The 14,951-nt window shown below is 41.5% G+C and overlaps 1 protein-coding gene and 1 long non-coding RNA gene across 3 annotated transcripts in view; one reads left to right on the plus strand and one right to left on the minus strand.

Moving 5' to 3' along the window:
• The window catches only part of STK17B (serine/threonine kinase 17b), a 30,169-nt gene extending 26,748 nt beyond the window's left edge, over positions 1 to 3,421 (minus strand). The window contains exon 1 of one of the 2 annotated variants that reach the window (XM_037131257.2): positions 3,154 to 3,421. The gene's annotated coding sequence lies outside the window, so the exon portion shown is untranslated. Of the gene's footprint in view, positions 1 to 2,861; positions 2,936 to 3,153 lie in introns of those variants that run through there. The other variant, XM_037131258.2, reaches the window with a different exon arrangement.
• Positions 3,422 to 7,816: 4,395 nt separating this feature from the next.
• LOC128627416 (uncharacterized) lies at positions 7,817 to 10,327 on the plus strand. The gene is made up of 3 exons (XR_008391611.1): positions 7,817 to 7,889; positions 8,145 to 8,225; positions 9,679 to 10,327. It is a non-coding gene; the product is annotated as an uncharacterized LOC128627416 (long non-coding RNA).
• The last annotated feature ends 4,624 nt before the right edge of the window (positions 10,328 to 14,951 follow it).

The raw sequence follows: 14,951 nt of genomic DNA on the forward strand, positions 1-14,951 counted from the left end.
AAGCACGAACTTCCTGCTAGTTCGGATCCATTTTAATTAGTTACCGATTAAAAGTAAATGTACTAGTGTAGACATAGGAATGATTTCCAATTTAAAGGAAGAGACTGTATTCCTTCCTTATATGTATTCTACTAACAATCTTTTTTAAAAAAGATTAAAAAGAATAATTCAAGAATTTAATCCTTTGGAAATCACAATAGCAAGCCAGCTGACTCTAGTACAAGCAGTCTAGCATACTCGTATATACTACCCAAGGGCTGAAGTCCAAGTAATGACCCCCGGCCTGAATCTGTGCCAGGACAGTAAAGCCTGGTGCCATATTTTCTGCCTTCAGAAGAAGAACCAAACCCTATCATTATGAAACAGTATAGGAAGATATTGCAAAACGGAACTACAGTGGGCCAACATACACACAGTGCTTGTCAAAAAATTAAGTTTCTGTGTAAAATACTGTTTACTTTTAGTTATATAACTGAAGTACTGTTTATTCGTAACTATTCCAACGCAAAATGGAATGTGATCATCTGAGAATCAAAGATGAAATTACTATCTCACTGTTAATATAAAAATTTTAAATGCTTAAAAGTATAACTGCGCCCTCTTTTGGGGAACAAGTTGCAAAGAGTCAGGGGTGCACCAAAATATGTTACATATTAAAGAAACTGACCAATTTAGATGTTGAAGTTCAAGGTTAGATGTATTTGGGACTAAAAAAGAGATAAATAAATGAAGGAAATAAAAATTTTTAACCAAGCATGCCTTGGAATTTACAACATTTATCACAACATAATTTAGATAAAAATGTGCTTGTAATTTAATTTATAAGTAAATTTGTTAATTAAGGTATTCAAAGAAATATGTTTTGATTATAGTCTATCATAGAATATAAAGCACTTAAAAATGAATCATTGAATTCCCATCATCAATATTATGGAAAACTAAAGCAACTAAAACATTTAAAGTTCTTCCAAGTGGAAAGGAAGTACATAAGTGACTGTTAATGTTTCTGATACAACCAATATCTGCAGGATGCAAAAGAATTCTTAAAAAAAAAAATAAGAATCAACCAAAATCCTCTAGCAGATATTCTTAAAGTACCATTGTTAGCTGGCAATTTTATATACAGGAAATATGCTCTACAATATATGTACAATTTTAAGACAACTTTATGATTAAGTGAAAGTGTTAGCAATGGATTTCCTTGATTCCTGGGTTTTAAATTTGGGCTCTAGATTAAGAGGAAAATTTTGATTAGAAAATTCTCTTATAATTATCAAACAGCTTTGAAACAGCTTTTAAAATATGTTTAAACGTTTACTTAACAGTAAAACATTGTTAGTGCAAGCTTCAAAATAATAATGTTTGATTAGAAACAACCATAAAAAATGCCTGCACCTTCTTCAGACTTGTTATCAGTCGAGCCTCAATTTTCCTGAAAAACTGACTGTATCTTAAACAAACTGTAATTCACTATTCAATGAGCCAGGAGAAACGGCAACCATCCTGCAAACATTAAGACACAAACAGGAAGGCCTTCAAACATTACACGAGTTTTACTTTCAAAACTCAAATATATTGCCATGTATTTCACTTTAATTTTAGATCCATAATTTAGAAAAATAATCTAAAATGTATACATTTCTCAAAAATAAAGCAGCTTCTTATAACAACTCCAATTATTAAAATATTAGAAATACTTTTTAAAACTTAGCATCTGCTCAGAAAAGGCTGAAGGGGGAAGAGAGAGGTCTTAAGATTAGGGCACTGTCTATGGACCTGCTTTTTCAAAAATACACAATTCTGTGTGTTTTAATATTTATACAACAAATATTTTAGAAGTGGTTGAAAACTACACTACTTCTGGACAGATCACTATGAAACTATAAAATGGTGTATCAAAAGAAAGTAGGTTATCCTCTTTTGATAAAATTGTGCTCCTGGTTACATTTGCTGTCACCTGTCCAGTCATCTCTGTCCACCATGCTGTCTCAGAGCACACATTCTCAACGACTTGAGAACTTAAAGAGGCCATACTATATTAAACATCACTGCAGGTTCAGCATATCACTGGTCCCACAGATGTAAACATGTACGTTGGCAAAGTACCCAGTGAATATGATATACACAGACGTAATGCTGACATTTAATCACGTGGATAGATTTTTTAAATGCCTTTTTTTCCCCTTAATTTCATTTTGGAAATCAATGTCAGAGTGTCTCAAGTCTCATCAGAACTGCCTCCCCCCAAAAAAAAACAAAACGAGAAAGAACTAGTATCATCTACTAGCTACCATAAAGTCTCTTTGAACTTTGTCTCTATTTATCTAAGAGAACTCAAATGAAGAACTTTTCCCTACACTAAAAGAGCTGGATAAATGTCAAAATCGTAGCCATCATGTGCATATAGGTTACAGAGTTCGAGCATAGGTCGTGTACGCTTCAGTTTGAGCATAGGTCCTGCACATAGCGTCAAAATACAATCAGATCGAGGAAAATCACCAAAACAGCAGCAATTTGTCTTTTCTACTCACTGACTTTAAAAACTGTTCAGAATAACTCAAAATGCCCCACAAGATGAGCACAAACTTTCTCTAGATTCAAGGCAGCTGTGAGCAGGACAAGTCCACGAGTCCAAATGCGAACACGTCCTGGGCCCACACCACAGCTGTAAACTAGGGAGGGACACGAAGAACCACGTCGACGCGATGTGGAAGGGACGCGCACAAACCGGTCACGAAGGGGGCCCCCACGGGACGCTTTCCTGGGGAAAGCCCAGGCCGGCCAGGAGACGGCGCGCACACGCAGACACAGGCAAGGACGAGCCCGCAGGCTGAGAAAAGAGCAACGGGAAGACTACTGACCGTCCCCCGCGCCGAACCCGAGGGACTCAAGGAAGCAGGATGGGGCGACGGGCCGGGAGCAGTAGAGCCACCTGAGCAGCTGCGAGTCCCAAACCACCTCCGCCAGGCCGGAGGGCTGCAAGGTACTGCGGTTCCGCCCACACGGCCGAGATCCCCCCACCTTCCTCGGGACTCCTCCCACCTTTGGGGTCTCGGTAGGGAAGGTAGAGGGGCTGATGCAGGAGAATGAAGTCGCCGCCCCAAGCCTACCCGCCCAGCAGGACCGCGGACGCGCGAGAAGGAAGACACGTACCGCTCCGGCCGCAGCAAGTTCTTGCGGAGTTGGCCCCTCCAAGGGGGCTCCCGTCCCGCCCCACGCCGGTGGCCACGATAGGACTGGTTCTCCAGCTCTAGCCGGGTGGGGCCCCGGGTAGCTCCGAGAGTGATAGGACCCACTTTTACTCTTCCGCGCACTGGCCAACAGTTGTGACCTGGCTCCTTGTGAGGTGGCTCCCGGCGGCCGCGGCAAAGATGTGAGCGTAGCTTACAGTTGAGGTTTGAAAACTGCAGCCGCGTTGCGGGGCACTGCCTGGTGCTAGATCCCACCCCCGCCGTTAGTAGAGCCAATCCCAGCACGGTAGAGGGCGGACTGTCACGTGACAGAAGGGCGGGGCGCCGGCCGGCTGCTCGTGCTGCGGGGCGGGGCCCCAGTGGTGAGAGGGTGTGGCCCGAAGTGAGCCAGCGGGAGGCTGGGCGGAGCTACTGCAGGTGGGGCGCTGAGGTAATTGCTACCAGGCAGGGGTGGGGCGGGCGCTGCTGGGGCCGCGTGCCGGGCTGTAACTCGAACTGGCTGCACCACTCCCCACTTTCGGAATGGTCAATCCACAAGGTGTGAGTCTGTGTAGACTGGGGCGAGGGAAGAAGCAAAAGCGGTCTCAGCTGCTTCCCATTCATTCCCCAACTTCTGTTCCTACTAGAGACCTGTTTTTGACTCTTCCGAGTCACATTCCAGGTGACCAGAACCTACCCGCAAGTGGGGGAGAACAATTTGCTACAACTTGGCAAGCATCGACGTCGCTACAGCAAATTGAGTCTTTCTGAGGCATGGCTGAAGGCAGTATAGGACAGTCCCAATAGAATGAATTGCTGATTTTGTGTGTAGGGTGCTAACGGAAAAGACAAAAGCCCACAGTAGAATGAAAAGGTAGAAAGTTCTATGTAAGACACGGTTGAGCTTTTGTCTTGTTCTGTATAATCTAGGATTGGTTGCAGAGTATATTTAAAATAATTGTAGAAGACTATTGGAAAAATGCATTAAGAGGGGAATTGCTCTCTTTCAAAAGACTGTAACACACAACGTTTAAAGAGGAGCTTTCCTTGTTCTATCCCAAAAAGCCAAGCAAATTCCCATTAGGTCATCCATTTGCTGTTCCATACTGTATTTTTCACAATATGCATCAAATGCCACAGAGTCATTCGGTGACGACTGCTTGTGCTCACTTAAGCCACTCATTGCAGTTGGGTGTGTCTATTCCCTAAGCTTTGTCACTCGGAGAATATTGCTTCCATCTATCCAGTTTCTTGTTGCTAACTATTGGAGTGAAAAGAGAAGCCTAAAGTTAAGATGGAAACTGGAAAAACAACAACAACCACCGCATCCATAAATAGAGTTTTCAGTTACCATTATCTAAACATCCACAAACCAATGAGTCTGTTCCAGGAGAGGCAACCCAGAGGCCTCAGCACCAGCCCTGCAAACGGTGATCTCTAGGGATAACAGGGCTGTGTTCTGGTAGTGAGTTTTGTGTTGTGTATGCTTTTACTATGGACCTCCTCATTGACAATGCTAGTCAATCGCCAGCTCTTAGCAGTGTCTGCACAATCGGCCCTCCTCTCTGTCATTTTCCCAATCGCACATTACTTCACATTTCTCCATCACTTCTGTAAATCAACCCTTCTTGGGGTCATGAGCCCACCACTCTCCCCAGTCACCTTCCAGGAGGCTTTTCATGTCTCTTCCTGCCTCTGCCTTGGCTGCAGCTTTTCACCATCCTCCTCATCAGCACCTGTTCGTCAATTTTCAACTTTAAGAAGTTTCCATTCTCCAGAAATCAGAAATCTCTGCTGTTTTCTACTTTCCACTCCCAGCCTGATCACCTCTTCGCCCTGCATTCATAGGTGCAGAGCTCGCACTTGTTGCATGCGCTGCTCTTATGCCCATAAATAGATTGTTAGCCCTTGTACCTGACGTCAGATTCGCCAGCCAGGATTTAGCACACTATCCCAAGGGTACTCAACTACAATTGCTCAGGCTCAGGCACTGTAATTCAAGTAACAGGGAATTAATTCCTGGTGCTAAGGAGCAGACTTTACCATCTATGGCCTTGCAGTATGATTCAGGACTCAACACGCTCCTCTAGCCTAGCTCATTCACCTAAAATTATTCCTAGCCATTTCAAAGGTACATGTTCACAGTCGCATTCCTTTGAGTAGGAAGTCTCTGTGTGAGATAATGTTCATTCTGTGGTTATTGCCTCCGACCACACAGTTCATTAAGTTGATCCTTAAATGCCACATACTGACCAGGGATAAAGGTTGTAATGGACAGAATGTGTCCCCAATGAATTCATATGTTGAAGTCCCTAATACCCAGGACCTCAAATGTGACTGTATTTTTAGATATAGGGCCTTTAAAGAGGTAGTGAAGGTACAATGAGATTATACCGGTGGGCCCTTATTCAAGATGAAGAGATCACAACACAGATGACACAGGGTAAGAGACAACCCTGTGCAGACACAGTGAGAAGATGGTCATCGGCAAGCCAAGGAGAGAAGCCTCATGAGACACTCAGCCTGCCCATACCTTGCTCTTGGACTTTTTGCCTCCAGAACTCTGAGAAAATAAATTTCTATTCTTAGAAACTTCCAATCTGTGGTACAATATTTGTTTTGGTGGCCCTAGCAAACCAACACAGTGGTTCTCCCTGGTCATTTCAAGTGAATCACCATATGCGACCAGGGATGGCGATCTTTTCGGATCATGCCATGATATTCACCACATTCTGTCCAGGGAAAGTGACTCTTTCCAATCACGCCAGGTCAGTAACCACACACTGACCACATACCAGTCGGGGAAGGTGATGCTCCCTGATGGTACATTTACTCCCTATAGATGTAGAGAAGGTGAGTGGACTTTTATATAAAGAGGGCCCCATAATCAAAATGCCTGCCATTGGCACATGCTCCTTCTGAAAAAAAGTTATTTTTGTGTCAAAATTCTACAATTTAATCCATGTGGAAAGTATAAAACTAGCACTACTACTTTTCTGTAACTGAATAAACCAGAAACTTATGGCCAGGCCAAAAATAGCCAGACACAATGGGGGCCAACAGCCTCTGAAGGGGCTTGGCTCAAACACCCTCCAAACAGGGGTACACATGTGGAATGGAGACAGCTCGTCCAAACAGGTCCCCTTCCTGAAGGTGGGAGTGCTGGGTATACTCAGGTGGATGAGTCACAGTGCTTTTGTCCGTGGTGCTTATAGAACATCACGATTTGGGAAGCACGGAGGACCACAGAGCTCCCAGGAGACCTTGCATCCCCTGGTTCCCTTCAAACGAACCCTGTCAAAAAACTGTACTTGAAAAATAACTAAATAAAATTAAAACAAAAAAAAAGAACCTTGTTAGCAAAGGTGATTGGGACAGGTCTTTCCTGATGAGAGTAATGACTCAGACTGGGACAGATGGCTTCCTCCAAGAGTGACGTAATTCTTTTCTCCAAAGCTCCCATAAATTACTAGGACCTACAATGCCAATCAAACTACCTACCACAGTTTATAGAGTATAAACTTCCAAAGCCATCTGAAAGAAACATGATACAAGCCACATATCTCATTTTAGATGTTCTAATACAAAGTCACATTAGAAAATAAATACAGATTACATTAATTGTAATATATATTTAACCCAATGTATCCAAAATAGTGTCATTTCAATATGGAATCAATATGAAAATTAATGAGATATTTTAGATCCCCTTTTATACTGTCTTAAATATGGTGTATTTTACATTTACAACACATTCCAATTTAGATGCTAAATTTTTATCAAAACTACCTGATGTATTTTTAGATTGCACAAAATTTACCATTGATAAAAGGAGATTCATATTCCTATGTTATTTCAAACATAAAAGTTTTCAGTAACTGAATACAGTATCAGTTTCTTAATTTAAATGTAATTAAAATGAAATAAAGTTATAATTCAGTCACACTAACCACATTTCATGTGCTCTATAGCCACACATGGTTGGTGGCTGCTGTCCCGGACAGCGCTGTATGGGACAAAGAGCTACAAGTGTGTCTCCTAACTGCTTCTGAACCTCAGAATCATTCAGTGCTGAAGCAGACACAACATAGGTTCTCAGTAAATCAGCATCAGAGCAGTTTGGAACTTCCAAAATCTTCAAGGGTCAGTAGCCCACCTCCAATGATTTATAAAGGAGAAAATCTAGAATGACAGAAGTTAAAGGACTTGCAAAAGTTCACACAACTAAATTGCATATCGGAACAAGAATTTAGGTCTCCTGACTCTTGACCCGAAAGACATTCCACCTCATTGTGTCAGACATACTTCAGAAAAAAAGATAGACTTTAAAATGTATTTGAATAATCACTGAACGATATAGGCAAAGAAAAATGTATCATAATTGCATTTGCATAAGCTGATAGTGTGTCCTATAATATTTAAGGCCTCCAGCACGGTTTGGGTAGTTTGGGGTGTAGGCCATTTAATCTGCCGCTGTTACCTTGGCCCATCACTGCTTCCTTTCCTTAGAGCCCCCTCACTGCACATCCGTCCCACCAGACCCCAGAGCATCCGGCCACACTCTTCTGTCTGCAGCTGTTCTCACCCAGCTGTCTACAACAATTTGGTTAAGGTTGTGCTTCAGAGAATTCTTTATATTTGCAAATCAAAGACTTCAGGAGAATCTGCAGCAAAGTCATGCAACTGGTATCCTCCAGCCACAAACACACCAGCTCTGAGGTGGGAGCTGTGTGTGTGTGAGAGAGAGAGGATGTATGCGTGGTTAAGCGTGTGGCACTAAACAGGCCTGCATTCCCATCCCGGCTCTGCCCATTCCTAGTTGTGTGGCTGTGGGTAACCCTCAGTCTCCTCATCTGCAAAATGAGGAGAGGAATAATAGCTCCTTCCCTAAGACAAAAACGTGGTAATACATACAGATCACAGTGCCCGGTAAGAATACACTCTCAGTCTGTACAAGCTGTTGTTATTTTCCAGGGCTCTGCAAGCTTGCTGAGGAAGACTGCAGACATTTGGCTCCCGACTGCACCTTGTGACTAGCAAAATGCTTGTGACACAGTAAGTCCTAAGTGAATATTGTTCAAATGACTGTAGAAAATACTTATGATTTCCTTCAAACTGTTTGATGCTAGGAGCGATCATTGGGGGAAAATGTGGTGACGTGACTGGTAAAAAAAGAAAGAAGAGGCGGCTGCTTTCACCTTCCCGATCTACCTGGTGGAGGCACCCAGGTTCAGCATGAATGGTGGCGTGCAGAGCTGTGTTAGATAAAGACATTGGAGTCACTGGTGTTTAAAGGGAAGTAGGTTATCAAGTGAAACAAAAAAATAAATACAGGGTGTACAATTGCCATTTATTTGATTTTAGTTGATAAATGGTTATTACTATCCCCAACAAATCTCTGATATACTTCCTCTACCAACAGCATATTCCATAAACTGTGACCTGGTATCACATTCCAGAGCAGGCAAGAAACAGTAGAACTTTCAGGAATTCTTAAATATGTGAGTCTTCTTGCATCAGGCAGTAATAGGCATAGATAAGGCAGGGCTGACTTTAAACTCCTACAACTTCCTTGTTGGGAGTGTTCTTTGCTTCAACTGGCTTCAGGTGACAGTTTGAGTGTTGAGAAGGTCAACTACTCCACTGGCTGAGTCCTTTCATAATGTCAAAGTGCTGGTAACGTGGGAAATGATAATGTTAATGATGATCACAGCACCCGACACTGAGAATATTCAACATGTCCTCAAGTCTTTTTAGTAGTTAAACTTACTTTTAGATTTATAGAGTAGCATTTCATAGCTTCCCTTTTACAAAAAGATGTGGCTACAGAGCTGTTCAGAAACCCTTTAAAGGATACAGATCATGAGAGAATGGGCCTGTAAATTACTAGCTGTGAGACCTTGAGCAGGTAGTAATATCTCCATGCCTGTCTCTTCCATCTGTGAACTGGAAATAATAATAGATTTATCCCATAGGGTATAAAGTACCAAGAGCTCCTAAATACCCAGCCTGGTAATGTTCTTCTCCATGTGCTATTTGTGGTAACTCATTTAATCCCCACACTCCTATGAGTAAAGTGCTATATTTTCCTCCTTTAAAAATAAAAAACTTAAGAAACATGAAAGTAATGTATGTATGTACTTCCCCACAGTGAGCTAAGTTACTAGTGGAGGCAGGGTTCAAGCTCACCCACTACTACATGGCCTTTTGCTCCAGATATTTAATAACTGTAGGTACTAACAACAGAGCACAGGTTCTTGGGTGTTGAATTCACCTCAGTCCCCGGTGTCCCTGCTCTTTTCACCCACTTGTTTTCTCTCACACCTACCATCCCAAAAGTTCTTCACTGTTAAAGTAACTCTACAAATATATATGCCAAAGGAGGTGGTTGAATGCTCCGTGTGGCGGTGCATTAGAGTTAGAGGCATCGGGATGACCTAATGTTCAGCTTCATACAGATGCAGATGTTTACATATAGAGATATTTATAGATATACATGTGTACATAGGCCAACATCCACACAGCTCCTTGCTCTGTTAGCAGAGAGCACAGAAGCAATGGCACCGGAGGAGCAAGAAGCACACCCACTACGCAGGTCTTCGTTTCTAATACCATTCATTCTCCAGTAAATGGAACCAAGGTCCTTGGAGACATCGATGCTTCTAGAAATGGGGCAGGAAACATTCAGAATGGCCTGGAACATCGTGTTTTGCCACGAAGAAGGAAGTTCAAACAAAAAAGTCAACAAAATCTGTACTCAGTGTTGGGGGTATGTCAAAGGGACCTATGAGCCAACTGAAAGAGCTCTCAGCGGCCAAAGCTAGGACAGTTTGAGCAACCTGATAAATAAATAAAATAGTATTAGACTATGACCCAAAATAAATATCTACAAGTACACCTGATAGAAATAAATGATTGAATAAGCTCATGGGAAAGAACAGACAAATGTCCCATGCAGAATTGTGAATAATTAATGTAGATTCTCTGCCCTCAAGTTGGTGGAGCACAACTCCACACTCCTTAAGTGCAGGCTGGGCATAGTGACTTTTTTTCTGCCAAAGAGCATGGAAAAGGAGAAAGTATGGAAAGGGAGAAAGAAGAGTCCCTTTACAGGGAGTCGCTGACAGGCAGTACCTCAAGCCAGGTGGTGAAGACCAGCAGCAGCAGTCATCAGTCACTCGGCGCGTACCCTCAACGTGATGTGATGAGAAGACACTTCGGAGCTCTTCTCCCCAAACTCACGATCGCAGTTGGACTGTTAGAAGAACATCAGAAAAGTCCCGCCGAAGGACATACTGCAAAGTACCTCACTGAGCTCCTCCAAACTGTCGAGGTCATCGAAAACAAGGGAGACTGTCACGACCAACTGGAGCCTCAGGCGCGGTAATGACTGAATGTCATGTGGTGTCCTGGGTGGGACGCTGGGACACAGGAAAAAATGACATTAAACAAGAACTAAGGAAATATGGAATAAAGTATAAACTTCACTAACAATAATGAGTTAATATCTGTTCATTGATTATAGCAAACGTACTCTACTCATGTAAAAAACTACTATGGAACCTGCTTTTGTGCACTTTATGTACTAGCTTTGCCATGATTCTATAAACCCAAAACTGTTCTAAAATAAAAAGGTGGCTTTAAAAGTGAGTGAATCTGTCATAGCTTAAAAAATCCAACTTTAGGAAATTCGATCTTAAAATAATCTTTAAGATCAATCTTTAAAATCCATAAAATAACTGAAATACCATCTGACTATTATTTTTCAGCCTATTCAAAATCCTGTAATTTGATGCAGGCTCAATCCTGTCAACTTTGGAGCAAAATTCTCAAGCCTTGGCTAAAAATATGTGTGACAGGAATGCAGAAAGAGATCCAAAGAATTGTGTGTTTCAATATAATATCCATTATCTGATTCCAATCCCAATGTGAACCATTCATCTAGTAATTTCCAAACTGTGTTAGGGAGACCCCATTGCTTTTTAGGGAGTCCCCAAGGTGGAAATTATTTTTATAATAATGCTAAGTGGTATTTACCCTTTTCACTCTTACTCTCTCACCAGTGTGTATGATTCAGTTTTCCAGTGACTATAGAATGTGTCTCTGGCTGTGGATGCAACTGTGCCAGTCCAAATGCTTTCTATGAAGCCAGAAATTGGAGAAAAATATAAAGCAATACCACCCTTATCATTATTTTGTTTTGGATAATATAGCTATTTTTCATGAAGTGCATTACTTATGTTAACACGTCATTGTTATTATTGTTAAAATGTAGTTGTTATTTTAAATATTGTTTTACATTTTCTTTTACTTTATAATATGGTAAATATTAATAGATGTAACCTAAATAAAGACTCTTTGTGGTCCTTACCAATCTTTGAGCATAAAAATTTTGAGAGATTAAGAGCTGTTTTTCTAATTATAGTCACCAGTTTGCTCTTTGAGTTTTGGGACACTTGTCACTTTATGGCTACCTTGTACCTAATCCCCTCCCCTGTTTGGAGAAATCCTCACCTTTTGAGTCTTTGGAAGTGAAATTGACAAGCCTTCATGCTCCCAGCCTGCTCTGCAGCTGGGGCAGGAGCAGTTGCCTTAAGTTCAGTTAAACATCTCTGTACACTCAAGCCACAGAATCTGGAACAAGTGGGGCCAGGCCAGGAGCAACTCTATGATGGAAGCCAGTGCGGCAGGGAGATAGGGCCCTGGACACAGTAGCTACAGTGACAGCTTCTTTGTCCACTGTTAGGCTGTCAGCAATACTAACTAAACATAGATATTTGTATTTCGGCAGTAGTGACGTCTGTATCTGAACAGTTCAGGGATGTGACTTTGGATGTTGTTCCTGGTTCTCTTGTCCTGATGCTGCTTCTCCAGTGTGATCTCTACTCTATGAACTACAGAGTAGCCTTTAAATACATCCCTTTCAGCTTCGGTCATCCAGAGATGTGTAATTGCTTACAACTAATAACTATGATCCTACCCAAAAGTGGCTTCTTAATTCACTTCTGTAGTTTGTGTTTATATATATATATACCTTAATCTCTTTTAACATCAACTTTTCTGAAATTCCACGAATAAACCATGGTTAATTAAAGGAAAGAAAAAACAAAATAAATTTACCTTTTCCTTTACTGGTATGAGAAATAAACAACTACATAAATAAATGAAAATGTTAAATGAAAAGATGGAGAAAAAATGTTGCCCTTCCACTCTAGCTATAAACTTTTACTTAAATTTTAGAGTTGTGATCTAACATTCAACCAGCAGTGTATAAGATTGTCATATATTATTTCCCAGTTACGCAGTTTCTATAAAGCAGGCAAGAGACTCTGAAGAGATGACTGACGGTTCCATGCTGTGTGCTTAGTTCATTATCAATCATTTCAAGGAACTCCAGCCTCTCTGAGCCAATCAAAACAGAAATGTCCCAACACATTAGAGAGGATCTTGTTTTATAGAGTGCTTACGAAAGGCATGAAAACACACTGGATTTCAAATGTACCACATTATCCAGAAAGGATTTTGGAATGGATTCCTATTAGATTACTTTTTGTTGTTAAATGTGATATATAAAATATGATGTTTTTCTGTTTGAGCTCAGCCTGGAATGGTTCTGCCTTCTACAATTTTGCAAACATATTTTAAAATATTTTTATTCTGGTCAGTTTCTAGCTAGACTTCAAAAATGAAAAATCTGTGGGCTAGTTAGGCCCTCCAGATCTTTCCATTTCATGCTAACTCAGAATACTAGGGATTTAAATTAATTTTGTCTAAAAAAAGCATCTTCTGCAATGGAAATACTTCCTCAGAGTAAGGATCCTTTAAAGTAATGTCTTGAAATAATTTAAAGACAAGATAAGAGGGAAGCACCCCCTTGCTTTTCCCTCTCGTGCTCTTTGAGTGTCCAGGTTTGAGTTTAGGGGTTCCTGGATCTGGATTCTGATATTTCAACAGTTAACTTCTCAGAGGAAAGGTTCGTTTATAGTTGAGGTCAATAGGAAAGCATGAAGCAGCACACCCCGACTTGAGGACTGGTTGAAAATATGAAAATTAGGCACATCTAACGGCCAAAGATAGCCTCTTTCTTACAGGCCTAAATTGGGGGTGCATCTTTTTAAATACGAGGTTTTGGAGCACTTTGCAGATTATTATCTTAGTGACTTAAGAGAATCTGCATTAGCATAAAGTCATTTGTCTTTATTTCTTCCTGTCTCTCACCCTGGGTGTTTGTCTTTTTCTGTACTTGCTAAGAACAGGAAATAGCAGAATGAAGATCTGATCAGTTTCCATTACTTCAGTGAGTCTCACTCGGTTGAACATAGGCCAGCAGCACATTTATATTTGCCTACATAAATTATGCAGCTTATCAGAATACACTACTTTGTGCAGTTTTTAATTATCTTTTAATCTTCCAGGCCTTGGGGTCTTCACACTATTAAACCTATCTTTGAGAAGGTTGCTCTTTCAAAGTAAAAATAGGCAGTACCTTTGAGATGCTTTCGGTTACTCATTGACCTAAAAAAAATTAAATCCCCCTTCTAGTAGTTCAGAAATGAGCAGGTCTAAAAAATCTTTTAGGCCAGCCACGCATGCTGAATGTGGCTCAGGATGTACCAATAAAAAGAGCGCCTGGAGTCTCCACAGCATTCTAGTTAATATAGTGCTTTCACAAGCAACAGTTTATCTGAGCTTCATCAATCCTGAGATTACTGTAAGCAAGGCTGAAATCATCCTGTTTTACAAATGAGAAAAGAGACTCCAGGAGTGACTTTCCCAATTGAGATCAGGGCTCAGTCTAGAACTGAAGATTGTAGACCCTTCTTCACTACCACCTCCCCTTAAGAGAGGGGACTCTCCAGAGAGCAAAGTTATCAGACCTGCTTTCTCTCCTCTCCCAACCCTCACCCTTTTTTCTGAAAGATTATAGGAGGCCCTATGATAGAGCAACTGTAGACAATGGGGAGGATAGGAGGAGGTGATTTTTCGGGATGTCCCAAAGGCCGGACGGCAGGCCTGGCTGAGCCCCATGGCTCTCTTACCTACCTACAGGTGTTTGCAGACCCAGGAGCCCTGACACCAGCCCAAAACTCTGTTCCCATCTCGCCAGCTGGGGAGGCCATGCTCACTCCCTACGGCTGCCCTGAATTGCCTGAGGCAGTTTTGGGTGGGGAATTAAGAAAATCAAAAAGGATTGTGCATGTAAAGTAATAAGATTTTCCACAGAACTAAGAATTCCAAACCAATAGCCAAGGTTACAGGAAGATATTTAAGAAAAAGGAGCAGCCCTGACTGGTGTGGATCAGCGGGTGGGGTGTCATCCTACAAACTGAGAGGTTGCAGTTTCAATTCCTGGTCAGGGCTCCTTTGATTTTCTGTCAGAGCTCATGCCTGTTGCAGGCCAGGTTGCAGGCCAGGTCCCCAGCTAGGGGCATGTGAGAGGCAACCAATCAGTGTATTTCTCATGCATGGATGTTTCTCTCCCTCAGTTCCTCCCTCCCTTCCCTGCTCTCTAAAAGTAAATAAATAAAATCTGTTTTTTTTTTTAAAGGAAGAAACACAACCTTGACATAGTCAATACTATTCCTGTTTCTCAGATGAGGAAACTCAGGCTCAGAGAATTTGAATGACCTGCTTGAGGTCACACAGCTAAAAGTGGAGAAGAATTTGAACTCAGACAACAAATCACACGCCTGTTTCAGGAGACTGCACTACATCCTAAGTAATAGGCTACCTGTTCTCGTTTTTTAAAAATTTCCCTTTATGTCCCATCTGCATAACTTA

Source organism: Artibeus jamaicensis, unplaced genomic scaffold (assembly GCF_021234435.1).
Source record: "Artibeus jamaicensis isolate MK-2021 breed Jamaican fruit bat unplaced genomic scaffold, CSHL_Jam_final contig_391, whole genome shotgun sequence".
Taxonomy (NCBI): Eukaryota; Metazoa; Chordata; class Mammalia; order Chiroptera; family Phyllostomidae; genus Artibeus; species Artibeus jamaicensis.